Source organism: Epinephelus fuscoguttatus, linkage group LG9 (assembly GCF_011397635.1).
Source record: "Epinephelus fuscoguttatus linkage group LG9, E.fuscoguttatus.final_Chr_v1".
NCBI classification, from domain to species: Eukaryota; Metazoa; Chordata; class Actinopteri; order Perciformes; family Serranidae; genus Epinephelus; species Epinephelus fuscoguttatus.
In genome coordinates, this window is record NC_064760.1 from 27,969,615 (window position 1) to 27,988,645 (window position 19,031).

The following is a 19,031-nucleotide window of genomic DNA, read 5'->3' on the forward strand; positions in this document are numbered from 1 at the left end:
TACAATCTTCTTCATTAAGCAGCTTTGACGCAGCCGTGTTTGTTTGCTTTTTATCCAACACAAGCAGGAGTAAGCACACTCATATGGGAGAAAAGATACGAGTAACAATGTATTCAAATATAACGACCTAAAAAATGTATTATAAGCAAAAAGATTATATATCTCTTAGAAGCTTCTGGTTTCGGTTACATGGCATAAATTGAAGTTAAGGTCCTTGACACACCAAGCCAACGCTCGGCCATCGGTCAATGTCGGGCTGTCGGTGAGCATCTGTCACCCTAGTGTAGCCATGTGACCCGCACTGTTGCCACTAGTCAGCCTTTGTCAGCTTTTTCACAGGCAAGTGACCCTTCGCCAAGTCTCACCCCTCGAACTCAGACAGGCCAATCATAGCTAGCTCAGACAAGGGTGCCTGTGTATTAATGATACTCGTTACCTGGAGAGGTTAGAAGAAGATTTACGTGTCTTCCCTGTTCCAAAACCAAAATCCAACCCTGAAAAGTGTAGGGTTAGCTAGCTAGCTACTGAAGTTATAGCCTACTGAATGTATACACATGCTGCTTTTGCTTTTTAATGATTATAGCAGTGAATAAAGGCCGACCCTGCTGTACAGGAACCAGTGAAGGGAAGCTGGGAAACTTTGCTGATATTCAACCAGCTCTGTGTCATCGCATTGTGCGCAGATAAACATTGTTTGGCTTCCCCCAGAGATCCCTGCCTGTCTGGCGGCGGAGGTTCAGGTGCTGACAGCAGCACGAGGGCGAAGCCAAACACTCTTCATCTGCACACACTGCGATGCCACACAGCTGGTTCATTATCAGCAAAGTTTCCCTTTATATTCATTGTGTTCTGTGGTGATCAGCAGTGATGTGGTGGTTCACTTTTACACTGTGATCTGTAGCCTATAGTTCGGCTTTAGCTTCTAACTATCTTTGTCTTTTTAACCTGTTGTTGCTGCTGAGTCAGTTTGACGTCCTGGATATATCCTTCAAACACAGACTGTAGAGCCCTCTGTCTGCTTCTCTCTGAAATAGCTTTTTAATTTGAATTCACCACTGGTTTTTTGATGTTGGTTTGTTGTGTCTTGGCCTTGAGCATAAAAGCAGGCCTAAGTTGTGTATACAGTAGATTGGCTGAGTATTTTTCTGCACAATTGACTGCATTAAATTTGAAAAACCTTGTATCTCTGTATGAACAACACAGGATTTGAAATATCTTTAAATATAGTCACAGTTGTATATAGTCCCCTGAGTGCTGATTACACAATGCTAACAACACAGAATTTCTTCTAATCACTCAACTCTCTAAGTGCCACCTGGTTTATGCCTTGATTGTGTTCACTGGCTTTTATACTCAGCAAAAAGTAATAAAGAGAAGGTCCCTGCAGATGATTTGGCATACAAAGCTCATAACTCTTAACAACAGAGATTTGGATTTGTGTCCCATATCCCATATGTGTGATTGATGTTGGGGCAGTTTCAGATCAAGCGCACAACAGTGAATAGTTTGCATGAGGTACAATGCAAACTGAAGGGCAGCACACAAAGCTGCAGTATACTGCTATGCTTGAGATTTTCCTGTCAAGTGTTGGTAATTTCAGAGAGTAGAGTTATACAACTCAGCGATTTCAGAAATGGACACGATCAACTTTTCCACCATCCTCCCCTTAAGTCAATTTTTTTGCCACCTCTGCTTCCTGTCAATGCCAAGATCTGACTGGATGGCCATTGTGGAGCTCGGTGTATTTGGAGTCAATGATACTTTTAGCAAAACGTGTTGTAAAATAAACATAATGCGAGCTACCATTACTCAGGCAGCTGCTGAGAGATCAAAGCTGATAGCTGCATTGAAAGTAACAGCCTCCAGCAACCTTTTGAAATCCACATTAAGCTCCTAAAACACTTGGTTAAGGTCAGGCAGAGATGTTGGTTAAATATTGAAAACATCCTGTCTCTGAAACTGAACCAAGACCACAATCCTCTCACTGACAATAAGTGCTTTGAGCAACCCCAACCATAAAACTGTTTATGTTTTATTGACTAGGAGCGGATATCGTAAGGACAACAAATTAATTACAATATCTATTTAACATAAAGTCAAATGATGGTACTGGAGAAGAGATAATGCAGCACCACTGCTCCAAAAAGCCCTGCAGCCACGATGAACTCTAAATAATACAGGAAAGAGGCACCAATACAGTTTGTTGATTACATAATTAATAATAATAATAAAAAAAACATTTCAATTTGCAGATAGATGCAAAGATGTGGTTTTGAAAACAACTACGGCAACATGTTAGCAAACCTCAAAGAGAACAAAAGCCACACAGTTGCTGCACACTGGTGGACTTTGGTCCCAGCTGAGGCAGGGGAGGAGTGCGGCCTGGCTGAACACAAGCAGGCAAGGCAGCAGGGGCATGGTCGCTCAGCAGGCCAGATAATTACACACCCTGATGGAGCGGCCACTTGGTATTCTCTGCACATCCACTAAAACATACCAGCAATAGATAAGTCAGTGGTAAGAGAGTGAGACAGAGAGAGAGGAAGGGAGAGAGAGCTGCTGCAGAAACTCCCAGACCAGCCAGACCAACACAGCAGGGAGGCTGGGTTACAAATCAACTGTGTGCTGTGGTCTGAACCACAGAAAAAAACAACTAACTATGCTAAATGGTGTGTAAATAATAGTTAAATCTTACATTTTACCTGGCAATCTATAATCTTCAGAATGAGTGCAGTCGCCTTGTCATGTCAACAGACATGAGCACTCTCCTGGGATAAAGCAGTAATGACAAAGAAAGAAGATGCACCTCAGTGGGTAATGTGATAGTGGGGAAGAGCACAGAGGTCAGACTGGATATTGTGGTTAATGAAGTGTTGCACTGGTGAATCCACACCTTGTCATTATTACATGTAAATGAGAGATATGGGCCGAGCTGTTGTACTAAACGCTGTAACGGCAAAGCTTATTTAATATTCCCTCTTCAGCTCCTTATGTTGTCGTGGAATATAGAGGAACATCACTCTGTGCGCCGTTAAGCACAATGCATGAATTAATATTACAGGGAGCGAGTTTGTGGAAACGCGTCTGAGTCAGAATATTTGTTTACACTATGTGATATGCATAGCTGAACGTCAGTCTGAAGCACAAATATAGAAAACGGGGAGGGTGCGGGGAAGGAGCACTGCGGGTGAAGAGCACTTTATTGGTAGTCACAAAAGGGCGGAGCTGGGAGGGGCATGTGGGTGATATCTCATGGGTGGCAGCAATAGGAGGAGGAGGGGGGGAGGGGGGCAGCCATGCTGTATTTGGTAGAGAATGAGTGTCACTCTGTGTCGTTCCGCTGTCAGGCGAGCTGCTGAGAGCTGTGTGCTTCACTGAAGGGTGACAGCAAAGAGACAGAGCCGCACTGCTGCTGTCACGGCCACTCTGCCTCTTAGTTTTCAGCTGTGGGCAGCTGGCTGGTGGAACCGGCTGCAGGCTGCTGGACCGGAGTGGTTTATCGTGTCATTTTCACTATGTAAGTGAAAGCTTAAGCCAACTGTTGGCTAATGGTCTCATTTACACAAGCCTTTGCACACAAAAAATAAAGAGGAGTCTCGAGTTAATTTAGCAAAGGTCAGGTGCATTAGCCTGTGGTGGTAGCTTGACCACACTGCCAACAACATTTAAAACTTCTGTCTTATTTACAGTAACTTGAAAGGTTAGGCCGGGTAAATAACAAGAAATAGATCAAGAATGAAAGTTGAATTAAACACAATCCGTGCTGTGCAGAGTCCCGTCAGAGAGCAGGCTGGTTGGTAGACTTTGGGGAGAGAATAATGCTACGCAGGCCTGACTTTCTCCTTTCAGCTCCTGACTGATGAATCAAATGTAGTCAAGTGGAACCTCCCCAGCCTGAGAACATAGATTCAAAATAACCAGCCAGGGAAACTGCCTCTCCTTGCTATCTAAGAAGGATTATTGAACTATGACGGCTGCTTTTTTTTCTCTCACTCTGCACTGCTTTATCACTTAGGAAATATTCCACATCGCTTATTTCTCTGCACCATATTTCATTTTACATATTTCTGTTTTACTGCCCTGCGGCTCTATTTAGTTCTTAAACTAATTTTCTATCGCTGCTCTTTTTTTTTTCCCCACACCATCGCCACACTAATTTAAAAGTAAGCAAACAGACTCAAGTAGATGCATACACACACACACACAGAAGTGCTGGTGTTAAGATATATACCACATACAGGGTTAATGCATGTAAGCATATTATTTAATTAAGTTTCATTTAATAATTCAGCATTATTTGTCCGTTGCCTTTCCTTTTCGTTTCATTTTAATTCACGTTCAACAGGCAAACATCTGACTCAGCATATCCCACAGGGTGATTGGGGAAATGGCTCTCAGTGTCTGCCTCTCATTTATACTGTATGTGCTTAACTTCAGCAGACTAGTGAGTGTGCTGTTTCATGGATGGGTATATTGGACCAAAATGGATGGTTAAGAAGACTGCCTCTGTGGTATTCGCCAAACCCCAGTGCTATGGAGACATAGCTCTACACTTGGCTGCTTCCCCCTCAGTTTAAAAGCCTATTCTCTATGCTGGAAGTTAGATGCGGCTCATAGTGGACAAGGATTACTGCATTATGTAATCCATCACAGGTATGCACAACAGTCTCGAATCACTGGTGAATTAGTGAAATGAATGACCTCTGAAACACCTGAATATGGAGGAATAAAGTGCAAAGTCTCTAGTTCGTCAGACCGTTTTATAGTGGCTCAGATTTAAATGTTGTATTCAGGAGCTATGAAGGTGACTCTGACAATTGTATAGTTATGAGGGCAAGACAGAGGAACAAAAACATGAAGAATGCTGACACCATTTTGGCTTTCATTAGACAGCTCCGTTATGTTTGCCTTAGTATTTATGACCTCTACAGGGATACTGCAGTCTCTGGACAGTATTAAAGTCTGCCCCTTGCCCTCTATAAATATTTTCTTTATGGCCAGGAAAAGGAGGGAAAAGTCGTAACAAGCTATTACATGGATGAGCTGCATTTCTTAACCTCCTCCGCCTTTTATCAACCAAGATCCTGCTCAGTGACCTGCAGAGACCGTCAGAGCCGAACATCTGTTTGGCTAACCTCCTCCACCCATCTTCCTTCAGTGACAGGTCGGCTCTTAACCGCCGTGCTGACCCATCACAGCTCACTGTCCCTTCTCTCCATATCTGTCTGTCTGTTCGTCTGTATGCCAGAGAGAAGGCCGGGCTATTGATCTCAACTCAATGAAGCAGGCTCAAGGTCTTTACAGCAAAGCTATGTTTTAACCAACTCCGGCTGAAGGAGAAACCCGCTGTCAGACAAAGTTTTGTCACAGTGAGACAAGGTCTGTGCGGAGCTTTGGGAGCCCACCGTCAATGTTAATGGTGCAGCTTGGTAAAATGGAATTACGTTCTGAATGTAAACTGAATGTAAAGTATTCACACACACACACACACACACACACACACACACACACACACACACACACACACAAACTCCCATTAATTTTACTCAGGGGCTGTGCTCATGATCAACAACAGCTGGCTTACAGAAGCCTACAGTGACCAAATTAGCCACAAGGCATTGTATTACTATAGGGACTAATAGTGTCTCTGTGTGCCGGAGGGAGTCAAACAGCTTAGAGGGATGTAATTATTTTCATTACTAATTAATCAGCCAATTATTTTCTTGAGTAACGAATTAATCATGTGGTCTATACAATGCAAGAAGTTTAGAGTTGAGCCGATGGACAATGCCGCCATCCATCACCGATAGCTGTCAGTCACCAACCTCTGACCTTGACATCGTGATTTAAAAGCCCCGCCCTCCATTAACACCAACACCAGGATGCGGGTTTACAGTGGCACTAATGATATTCATTCATTGCATGCTTAAAGGGGAACTACACCCATTTTCAAACTTCACAGATGCTATTCCTATAATCTAAGACAGTCCAAAAAATATTAATGATCATGAACAACTCTCTCCTAAATCCAAAAACTGGAGTGCTAAAGTTGAATTTGTGATGTCATAGGGTATAAAGTCTGGAGTATATGGGTACATTTTTTGTTTCAGAAATGCCATCACCATTTGGCAATAGAAAAGAAAACATTCTGTGGGTCCACAAAATCAGGCTCCCATTTATTGTCTATGGAGCAGCTCCAGACTTTGTACTCTGTGACATCACAAGAGAGAGAGTACCTCGTGTTAACAAATATTGATTGAACTTCTCTCGGCCATAGAAATAACAAATTGGAATTCCTAATTTAGGAGGTGTTTCCCTATAAAAAGTAACAATTCTGGTAATCTACCAGAAGTGTAGGCTGCCAGAGAGGCAAAGCGTTACCTTTTTTAGTTTAAGTTTGTTGCCGCCATCACACAGATTTGCATTCATCACCTGTTTTTTTGTTTGTTTTTTCAGTTTACTGCTAATGTTATATAAATATTACAAGTTCCAGAAACACTGCGTGCAATAGTCCACCTTTCACCCTTTCTTTGCCTCTCTCTCTCAAACACACACGAGTTGGAGAGTGCTGCGGCATTCAGTCCTATTTGTCCCTGTCCTCAGTCTTGACAAGTGTGCTACAATATGCATAAAGTTGGCAGTTCATGGGTCATGTCATTTTTAACAATATTGTCATCGTCCATCGAGATGTTTCACTGCGGCCATCGTCATACACAAACTTAGTAGACGTTGCACAACTCTGAATTGATCTGTCATAATACAAAACAGAATAAACCAGATTTTGTGTTTTGCATATAAAATGACTTAAATATTGATGATTTATCAACATGTATTAAATTAATATGAATTAAAATAAATTTCCTGCCAACCAGCTTATTGATTATTCGCCTAATTGTTTTAGCTCTGTTGACAACATATACCCTCATCCGAGAGTCGACATAAAGCAAACTCTAGAGACTTCCTTATGGTCACAGATCAATGTGAAGACAGCATTTTTTTTTCCTCCTAAATGTCAGAAAATGGCCAAAAAAAGACATAATAAATCCCCAGAGCCCAGGTGACATATTCTAATTAATTGCTTCAGCCAAACAGTCTAAAACCCAGCGGCATTCACTTTACTACTATATGTGTGAGGAAAAGCTGGAATCTGAGAATATTCGGTGTTGAAAAAGGACTAAACCAGTTAAAGGTTATTAAAATAGTTACCAGTAGATTTACACTGATAAGTCAACTAACAGCCCTGTGTGGCCCAAAACAAAACAATGTAAGTCAAAATCGAATGATGGTTATTTTGTGATCACAATAAGAAAGAGTAGGTGCATAGTCGGTAGAAGTCATAAGAGACTCAGACAGGACACTGACATACAGAGCAGGGTGGTGCTGCTATAACCTTTGGTCCTGTCAGAGTGCCAGGCGCCAGCTTATTGCTGCTCTTCAGCAGAGAGGTTGTGAGGTTAAGAGGGTCTGCAGACTGTGCACTCTGGACGGTAGGGTATTAATTTCCATGTTGTCAAGAAGATCATGAGGTGCAGTGATCACATAAATGCTGTAAAAGTGACTCAGAGGAGCAGCTAAGCTCAAGACCAATAGGTCGGCCAAGTTTAGTCAAGCTGAACTAGGAAGTCTTCGAACATGTGGCCGAGCAGATGTTGCTTTTCATCATGTTTTTATATCAGGAAGTGCCTGACGGATAATATTTTTCCATCATGGGGGAATGACAGGGTGCCAGTGCCTGAGTTTTATCCACTGCCTTTATTGTCTGATCATGTTTTTAGGCTTAATCGGTGCTTGCAGATCCACCTGAAGCTCAGACAGAAAAGTTTCATCATTCACGGCATAAAAATGTTGTATGAGAAAAGACAAAAGAAAGATGTCCTGCCTTTATCACAATAAAGGCCATGTTAAGCACTCTCCGTTGGTACATGTGAATAAATCACTGACGTGTGACATGCGTAGATACACCTGTTTATACTGTTCAGATAAAACTGTAGGACGTAGCATAATAAAACCTGTCTGCCATCATTCATCTTCATTTGTCTTGGTCGAGGTGCTAACGAAAACAGAGTGACTCAGTGAGGAGGAGAGAGAGATGTGGAGGGAGTTCAGTCCAGGTAAGAACGATCGGTGTGTTAACAAAGCTACAGCTTCCACTGAAATCCATTTCTGGAGGAGGGTTTGTTTTCCATGTTTGCATTTGTTGCTTAATAGAATGTGGAGAGGAAAGTGAAATTATGTGCTGTATCCTTCTCAAGGTTGTGAACTCCATTGTGAAGTAGTCACATCCACTCCAAATCCTATCAAGTTTTTCAGATCCTACTTAACCTTGGCTCTCACCATCTCACCATGTAGAGACACACAATAAACAAAACATGCTGGCATAGGATACATCACTCTTTTGTGATTTCATTTCCTTTTTTCTAAGTTTGCTCTCAGAAGGTCTGGATTGGTACATCTGGAAGTCTTCTTTGTTTCAACACTTGTTGAGTGGGAGTTCTGAGGAACCCAACCAAGCCAGTTGTGCTGATGCAGCAGTGTGTTGTAAGTTTATTGTATCAAACCCATTTCTCAGATCCTATAAAACATTGGCCCAAAACTTTGTCTGATGTATTTTCACTGCCCTGCCCTCAAACAACCCTTTATCAACACCACCAGCCATGTTTCATTAGCTCAAGTTTGCATTCGTATTACTACAACTTGGGGCGACCGTGGCTTTGATTTAGAGTGGGTCATCCACCAATCAGAAGATTGGCAGTTTGATCCCTGCCTCCTCCAGTCCGCACGTCGAAGTTTCCTTGGGCACTATACGGTACCCCAAATTGCTCCCAGTGGTTGTTCCATCGGTGTGTCAGTGTATGTGAATGGTTACTGAGTAGCAGGTGGCACTATGTATGTAGCCTCGGGCACCGGTGTGTGACTGGGTGAATGTGACATGTTGTGTAAAAGTGCTTTGAGTGGGTGGAAGACAAGAAAAACGCTACACAATTGCAGTCCATATACTTGGAGGAGCAGAAACTGGAGATTTTAACTATTCATCCAGTTTTTCATTTTTGATTTTTTTTTTTTTTGCTCTCTTGCTCGTTTTCATGTTATTTCCATCACAGTATGATAATTAATTAATTAAGGTTAAGAACTGATGCAAAGACAACCTCTTGAGGCAAATTTGCGATAATTGGGCGATATAAATATGGTAGCATTTACGCAACTGGACGTATCGTAGCTGGTAGTTAACTGGTCATTGTGACAATAAATACACTAGATACAATCAGGGCCTGGCAATAAAACAATAACGATAATTATCTCTAAATAATTTTCCTTGATAGACATCATAATCTTTGCTCGATAAACCTCTGATTTAATTAAACCACCAATTTAGCCATATAGGGAGGTGGTAATGCACCCTAAACACTGGCTGTCACCCACCATTAACCAGAGGAAAGAAAAGGAAGAAGTTACAGTAAAAGAAGAAGAGGATGAGACCAGTTAACACTGTAAGGTTACCTTTCAACACACTCATAAAGTTACTTTTAGTATGATTGTTTTGGTCATGGATAAGAGCACCACGCTACCCCACAGTTGAACTGATGAGTTGAAACTCATCTACTGGTAAGTTAGCAAGTTACCGTGACTGAGATATTACATCAGAATGATATGACATAACATGAATGAGTGTTGCTAAACTTAACGTGAATTAAACTTTAAAACATCTCCTCGTCCGTGAACAAACTTCCTGCCACAGCAGACGCCTGTCATCACGTCAGATAAACTTTAATTGGCAATGAATGATCCCTCACTAGTTTACGACATCGTCAAATTCTGTCTTTTGTTATTGTTTTGAGAGAAAAATGGCAGACATTACATACAGTGGGTTTAAAACTTGTACAGAAAATAATGGCCATAGTTGACATTTTTCTTTTTATCTGTTTTAAACTGCCTGCAGAATTAAGATTTCTTTACTCAATGTTTATTCATTGTTTCATTTATTGACATTATTTTATTGTAATTGTTTTATATCTACCCCAGGTTTGTGAGATGTTACACTGTTTGACAGGTGTTTGTCATGTTGTGGCAATAAAGAATAAATAAAACCAGAATTAATCACACAGTTTTTTCATCTTCCCCTCAGGCGCAAAAATCAGCCTTTAAAGTTGAAAGAAATGATGATTTCACAATTATAATTTCCAGTACTGACTGATATGAACATTTTCTAATTATGACAACATTTTTTAGCCATATCACCTAGCTCTCGCCTACATCTATGCAGTGTCTCACTTTATTGCCGAGCTTTCGATCTATTCGACCTACATCAGGGCATATAAAAGGCAACATCTACATATCTACATATCAACATATGCTCACAACTGTGCAACTCCACACACACATAAGCAGATACTGTAAGAAGGCGTGGCCATGCGTACACACCCATGAGGTTGTAAAATCACATTTTAGTGAGGCTGGTAAACATCTGACATTAACAACCTTTTTTTTTTTCCACTGAGTGACAACCTCGTTAACTATTCCATCCCTGTAGGCCTGCTGGCCCAACACTGAACAGTGCAGTGCAAATAAAGAAAGTGGCTAATTGTTTGACAAACAACAAGACAGGTAGAGAGCTCAACAACTGACTCAATTGTCTGTAAACATTCAGCGGACATTTTCCACACAAATTACAGCCTATGGAGCCAATGCCCTCTCTCCTCTCCGCATCAATCACCACTCAAGCTGTTGCTTTTGCCCACAGCCACAATCCATTTTCAAATAACCAGTCAGCTTTGGCTGTTAAAGTAGAGAGGCTAGGTGGTGACAGACGGATAGGCAGACAGCGACAGAGAAGGGGGGGGACGGGAAGATTAAACAGAGAGACACAGTATAGGTAGGCAACAAGCTCAGAAAGTGAAAGTGAGAAACCAGTCAGGAGCGCACTCTAAATGGAAGCCATCTGGCCCGACCAGGGAGGTTATTTGTGTGAAGAGAGGAGAGGATGCAGCCACGCTGGCAGGCAGGCCAGCAGGTGAACACAGTCAGATACAGACAGAGGGATGGGTCCTGCAGCTGCACAAATCTTTGTGTCTGTATCTGTATTTCATATGACAGGAATGACAATTGTGTGGAACAAGCAAGCAGCCAGCATGTCAAGTGAGGCTTATAGAGATAGAGTTTTTATTGTTTACCTGGTAGCAGGGATAAGAGGCGCTGGCTGAAGAGTGTACCTGCAAGAGAGAGAAAAACTGGGGTTAGATGTGAGATACAATGAGGAATCATCGTTAATGTGAATTTCTAAAAATGTGCCTGTGTATGCACGAGTGTCAAAGGGTGCATCGCACAGTATATGACTGAATTTGAATAAAACTGCATAGTAACGGTGAAGGACAGAAGAAGAAAAAAGACGGAAAAGCAATGCCAGCCACTTCCAATTTTAGTCAAAGCACTGCCTAAGGTTTTAAATGATCCAATCCTGCAGATAAAAAACACAATGAGAAGTTTATCAGTACGGATGTTCAGGATTGACTTTCATATATCAGCTCTCACTTTCCCCACAGAATAAATTGGTTGTGTTGTCCTGCAGGATTTCTGCGGGACCGGCCGGGGCAGCCTGCAGTGACAGAGAGGATTAAGCCCGGTGCCGATGGCTTCATTTGATTGGCTCTCTCAGTGCAAAGGCCTGTCTGTCACTACGAGTCACAAACCACAAATCCTTTCAAAAGCACAGCACGAATATTTTGGTTTTTATCACAGCCAGCAACTGAGAACAGATTGAAGACAGTGGTGACCATGCTGCCAGATTGACTTTCATGTCTGCAGCTTCCTAGAGGCCAGACATGTGACAGGCAGAGTATCTTTGTCCAGGAAGGCTCATTTCACAGTACACTTGGGAGATTACTGTGTCGCCTCTTTCATAATCCTAACAGGATTTTTGCAGATTCAAGGATTTGCTACATTTGATACGAAATGTTGGCAGCCTGTTGTCTAGCTTGACAGAGGATTTCTCAGCGACTGAATGGGAAATATGAGTATGCATCATGACTTCATATACATATGCATATAAAATTAGATATAGCAGTTACTGAAACGGAAAGATCAACCATCTCAATGCTGCGTTATCTTTTCTAGTGTTTGTGGTCCCAAATATTTACAGACATGGTGAGGATGCATCTTGTCATGACTCATGACGCAGATTAAAGCATTAACAAGTTGCTTACATTGTAGTTTTCTCCCATAACCTCCTCCTCCTCAGCAATAGAGTAAATCTGTCTGACTGACACATCAGCTAATCAACACTGCTGCTGGCTTGATCATATTCTTATTTTGCTTTTTTTGCATGCACAAATTGGTGAATAAAGGGATTTAAAAAAGAGAAGAAAGAAAAGACAAGGGTTATTTCTGGTTGAACAAATGTTTTATTACTAGAAATATATCTTGAAACCATTTTTTTAATATAAGTATGTGTAACAAGTCCCCCTTTGGAAAATAATTACAATAAAGTTGAGATTCTCCATGCAGTTGCATTTTTAGTGTAGATAAATACCGTAGATAGATACCACAGAAAAGCAAATGTACACTCTATGATAACTGACAATTTTCATATCACAGTACACCTTAAAATCGGTATACTGCCGCAACCCTAATCGTGATTCTGTGAATTTCCACATATAGTATGTCTGTTACCTTTGTCACCACTGATAAAACACACTTCACTTTTTGTTTCTCATTTGAACCACAGTTCAATAAAGCACTCCTGGGAGGGAACGTGTTTAATTCAGGATGACTACAATGATTTGTACATGGGTGCAACGTGTGTCTGACTGTGCAAAGTCACCACTGCTTGTGTCTTCATGACACCCACCAATGATACTGTCCTCTTTTACTGTCTGGCTGTATTCCAGTCGCGGTAATTAATCACTGAGCCCTTCACCCTGGTCAAGCCTCAAAGAAAATGCTATTGCTCTGATTGATTGTAGTTCCTAATTGCATCTGAAACACATTACCCTATAGTGACTTTGACTGTACTTGTTTTTAGATATAAATTAATTGGCACAAAAAAAACTTATTTTCAATGTGGGTTATATTTCTTCTATGAACAGCTACAGACCATTTGTGACTGTGTTTGACTATTTGTTTGTGTGTATCTGACCAGGATGAAACACTAACCACTGTCAAATACTTTATGTATAAAAATGGATGTCAAGAGTGCACATGCACACAAGCAGCTCTGTAAGGCTGTGCTTACACAGAGCAATGTTATACTAACGTTACCATGCTCACATGTTCAATGCCAACATGCTGATGTTTTGCAGGTATAAAGTTTAACATGTTTACTATGGTAGCATGCTAAAATTTGTCACTTAGCAGAGGTGTGACCAAGCCATTATTGTGCAAGTCACAAGTCTAAAGTCTTTGCAATCAAGTCCTAAGTCAACACTATCAAGTCCCAAGTCCTAAACTTCAGCTTTGTGTCCTAAAAGTGTCAAAAATTGGTTCTTCACCAAATGTAACGACATTTAGCAACAGATAAATATTTTTTTAGTTGTTGTTAAAACACGTTTGTCAAAAGGTTAGATGGCTATTAAGCTTATGTTAGCTTAGCATTAGCTATATTGCATTTGTGCAACTTCAAATGTTGTTGCCACTCTGTTTGTTTAGCATACTGCAATTTGTTTTTTGTTGTTCACTACATACTTTTTATACGCGGTATCATTTTGTTTAACTAGGGCTCATTAACATAACATTTGTTCTTCATTGTTCTCTGCTGCAACTTGATTAAATGCTGTTGAGTTGGTTCAAACAAAGTGGATCTGGGGAATTAAGAGTCACTTTGCTGGTAATGAAGCGTTACCGCTGGTTGATTCAGAAAATGAAGTGAAATTAATTGACTTATGGCACACTTTTTACTTAATGGGTGAAAATATCGAGTATTATTTAGTCAAAAGGGTCAAGTCCAGGTGAAGTCACAGTCGAAGTCTAGTTTCAAGTCTTTTTTGATTTTGTCAAGTGGAGTCTAAAGTCATTAAGTTTGTAACTCAAGTCTGACTCCAGGCAAGGTCACATGACTCAACCGCACACCTCGGCTAATTAACAATAATCATATAGTGTAGCTGAGGCTGACGTGAATGTTATTATTTCACTGGGATGTGGTCATGAATCAAAGTATTTGGAAAAAATAAAATCTTGAACAGATGATGCTTTTGGTCAAGTCAAGGAGTCACCAATGTGTTTAGGATTTAGGATTATGAACGTCTGTACAAAAGTTTATCCACTAGTTGTCGAGAAATTTCAGCTGTTACTAACAAATAAAACCAAGAGCAGTTTTCTAGTATGGTAGCACCACAAACTGAGTAACAGAGCAGTTTACACCTTCAGTAGTGCAGACTCCACAAGGGAGAAGCAAGATGGGATTGAATTGACAAAATGCCAGCGCCAACGCTGATGTATTCCTGTGTTCATGAATCATTTAGTCGTGAATTATTTCAGTCTGAGGATATAAGACGCATAAATACATAATCATAAATAATTACTGAAATAGTACTCACCTATTGTCTGGCTTCTCAAGGCAATGATCCAATAACATACACTCACTCATGACTCCGCTCAATTTCCAATTAGCACTGCGCAACTCCCAAGTTTCTGCAGTTGATTCCATCTCTGATTCAAATTACAATTTATAATTCAGGCATTTACCCGACGCATCTAATCAGAGAGATTAACAATTAGTGCAACAGTAAAATAAGTGAAAATTCCTCAAGCATCAACCGGCTAAATAGCCACATAATTCAGAGTGCCATGTGGAAGTGCTATGCTAATTGTCACTGGGATGGACTCTTCAATTCCTATTAAACCATAATTAAGAATTTACATTCGAGAAGCAGCATCCAAAAGGCTAAGCCGCAGCCCCTGCATGTGGGAATAGGCTAAACTAATTGAGTCTGAATTATGTTGCATGAGCAGAAATAATGTTGCATTTATTTACCCTCAATGCATAAATCAGTGTTATCAGACTGAGTGTCCTCCATATGAGTTAGCCGTTTCAATAAAAGGCTACATACGCTTCTTCAAATGTTCCTACGATATTCCCTGTAAATGCATTTAATGAAATTTATAAATGCTTAGTTCACTGACCGTGACATTCACACTCAACGTTTTGTGTCTATGTGTTGTGGAGAGTAAGACATAATCAAACGCTAACAATGTTAACCAACTCTACCCTCTTTAAGCATCTTCAAGGTCTCAGCGAGATTTATAGAGGCTTTTTTGTATTATTGTATTGTATTAATTCTGAATAGATAATATTTTCCATGGTTGATATGGTCTGAGATAGATGCACAATAAAATATACCACTCTTCAGCATCTGCAGCATCCACTACTAGCCAAGGATCGTGCTAATTATTTCCACAAGGTTTAAAAACTCCCACAGAACAACTTAAGTGCAATTCAGATAATAAATTGAATTGAAAATTAAGCCACGAGTGAAAAACAGCTGAGCAAAATGTGTTGGCTGACAGCAGGAACTGTAAGTGTAGTATAATGTAGGACAGCTCCAGAAGAGGCAACTTATTTACCCTCTCCTCAAGGGTTCTCAGTGGTATGTCTAATTTTCCTGAACAGGACTGCAGCTTTCAGGCTTTACTATTTGTATTCACAATGGCTAAGATGTCCTTCATCTTTGCTCTCAGACTAAACTAATTTGCCGTCTTTCACGGCAAATTTCCTGCAGAGACCATCCGGTTTCCACAGTAGCTACAGCAGCTGTGGGCTGTTACGCTCGTCAGAAAAAATGCAATTCAATCCCACAGAAACATTTAAAACATTTCTGAATGCGCTTCAGTTATGTAATTACATTAAACAAAGAACATTTGGCCATTAGGGTTTTTTTTTCTCTTTTTTAGCCATAAGGAATCTGGATTTCATCTCAGACTTATTTCTCTATTAAATCTGACAATCTGCCCATGAGAGGAAAGGAGAAGGAGTAAGACAGAGGAGAAACAAGACAGAAGTATTTAAGTCTGCCATTTGTTTAGCTGAGTTTTTACCTGATGTGATCTTATTCTTGACTTATCTGGTTTTGCAGTAGACATGTTTAAAGGTTATGGTTATATTACACACTATGCTGCCAGATTATTAGGTACACATCATAGCTACATCAGTGAAAAGTGATTCATATGCAAACATTACTTATGCAGCTTATCATACTTATTTCTCTTTGTTTAACATTTTTTATTGGTATTTTAACAACATATTAACTGTTATACAGCATTACAAAAGAAAAAAAAGTATACATATGCACAAGTATACACATATACAGACACCTACATACACATAGAAGCTTTAAAAGAACAGGCAGTTGCAGAAGATGAAGGCCTAATCAGGGCCTATCCTATTATGATCGGTTACAAGGTGTAAAAAAAAAAAATAAATTTGTGGATGTGACTTACTTCATGTGGAGTTATCAATAAAGTGTGTGTGTGTGGGGGGGGGGGGGGTCTAGCTTTTATATATTACAAAAATCCAGATTCTCATAAAGTTATCAGGAGTGATAATCTAATGTGAATATTAGTTTCTTAAGTTTGAGCTGTTGCATCACCTCCCTCAACCACTGAGTGCAGCTCGGTAGATGTGAGTTTTTCCAGTGAGGAAGGATTAACCTCCGTGCTAATAAAGTGCCAAATTTTGTTACTTTGAGTTTAGATCTCGAAAGATTCTTATTTTCCTCTCCTACTATGCCAAAGATGGCTGTCAAAGGATCTGATCTCATTTTAAAAATATCTGATACTGTTTAGAAGATCAAACTCCCACAAGTGGACATACTTATTTCTTTTTGAAAATATGAGAAACATCGTAAAAGCACAAACTACAGCCTCCAGCATTACCACAGAGTATCATCAGCATCTCTTGGAGTACATGATGAACCTTATTTCTCTCAAGATTTATTGGGTTGTATCTAATGTAGCTAGGGCTGGGTATTGTTGAAAAAACTACGCTTCCAGTACTCTTAAAATAATACTGATACCAACAGAATACTTCATTTGTTACCTTGTTTTCTACTTCATTCGATACCCATTACGTGAATGGAAGCGTTTGGTTACGTAAAATGCCACCAGACACTGTAGTATGCCTACTGCCATACTTTCCAACATTTTGGTGGCATCTTGGCATGCTGAACTGCACTCAGCATCACCACAGCAGACTGTATGGGTTGTAGCTGCTGTAAAAGTGGGCCAATAACGCATTGAACTGAACTGAACAATGCCTGCAGTGACTGGCTGCAAGCAAACCATTCAAACAGTTGTTTTTTCTATGTGTAGGCACAAAAAGGATCGAGTGCGGGTATCGTTTGACTGGAGAAGTTTCAATACTACTTGGTACTAGCTCGTTTCGGTCAATACCTTAAAAGGTATTGAGTACCGATACTAAGCTCTTGGTGTAGCTGTACCAATAGAACTAGAAGCTGGCTATACAGTAATGGTGTGTAAAGACTGAGTAATTGCTTGACTGACTGGCTGACAGACTAGTTACTCAGTTGGTCAAGCGATTTAACAATAGATCAACCATTGTCCGTCACTTCTGAACACCCTCACTGTCTCTGGAATTGAAACTATTCAGTGATGTTGATGTATGAAATGCAGCATCCCTCTGAGCTAAGGATAGCACTGATATAATTCAGGCCTGGGAGGATAATAAGTGAAAGGTCATTCTTCGCGCGCGGACCCTGAGGCCTGGTGAGCTGCTGCATGCTGGGACACTGGAGGAGCGCAGGTATGTGATGCTCTGACCTCTGGTGCCCGAGGAAATGTTGGCATCTGGCCACAGTGGCTGCGGGGTGATCGGAGAGCGGCCACATCACTATTCTCATCCACCCACTATCCCTCTGTCCACCCGAGCCTCAACAAGCTACCGCGAGCCGTAGCCATAGCAACGGGCAGGCCTGCCGATGCCCTTGGGGATCATTTCTTGACAGAATTCCTCGGCGTCCTCTCTCAGTAAAAGGTCTGCCCCTCCGCTGAATGGCTGTTTATCTTTGCAGACGTGTAAGCTTCAGTGTCCCCCGGCTACCTTCATCGCTCTCCCTTCTGTTCAGTTCTTCCTCACCACTTATTTTGAATGTCAAAACTCTAAATTAAGTGAAGAATTTAAAGCTGTAAATCCACACGCCACAGGGTGAAAACAGACAGACGAGGACGCGTTCCTCTGTTTCTGATTCAGTAACAGTTATGTTTCCTTGTGTAACAATGACGTTGGTGGCACTGCACAATTTTGAGCTATATTTCAGCTTTTTGATTTTTGATCTTGATGTGTACAATAAGACTCGGAATACAACACAGGCTCTGTGACTAATGGACGAAGTGAAAGTGCAGGCTATTGACAATGGGGATATTTATACAGCCTCCTTGGTGAGGTCAAATCTTGGCTCGTCTGCACTTGAGAAGAGGCACTGAGGAGTTACTGACATTCATAAATGACACACACCTGATGAACGGCTATTCACTGGCGCCTCCTTGAAGATCCAACAGAATGAGCGTCCTTCCAGCAACTGGAGAGAGAGACAGATGGCGGAAAGAGGAAGACATTAGAGGGACAGAAAGACGGAGAATAAATGGGGAGAGAAAGTGCACTGTCAGAATCCATTGGGAGAATCAAAGGAGAAAATAATCATCCTCAATCAAAAACATCTAATCCTTTTTGGAGGCAGAACCAGCTGGTGCAGCGCCGTTTGTCACTGCTGTGCACCTTTGATACAGACAGATGATCCTTTGTAAGTCAGCTGAATGTTGAATACAGAGATTTTTATTCAAATCTAATCTTTTTAAATGATTAGCATAATTGAAATTCAAAGCACACGTCACATAATGGATTTTAAGTCATGGACTGGGCTCAATATGAAGCCTATCTACAATGCATCAAGCCTCATCTGATACCATGATACAAGGTAGAGATCAGTAATGCATCGCTGGAATTGTAAATGAGCCATGCCCCCCCATAAGCCACTGTTATCAGAAACAACAAGTGACAAGAATATGAATCTGAACTACTGACGAATATG

General features: G+C 40.8%; 1 protein-coding gene across 4 annotated transcripts in view; it reads left to right on the forward strand.

Moving 5' to 3' along the window:
* Positions 1-19,031, forward strand: part of frmpd3 (FERM and PDZ domain containing 3) — a 109,667-nt gene that overhangs the window by 69,356 nt on the left and 21,280 nt on the right. The window lies entirely within an intron of this gene.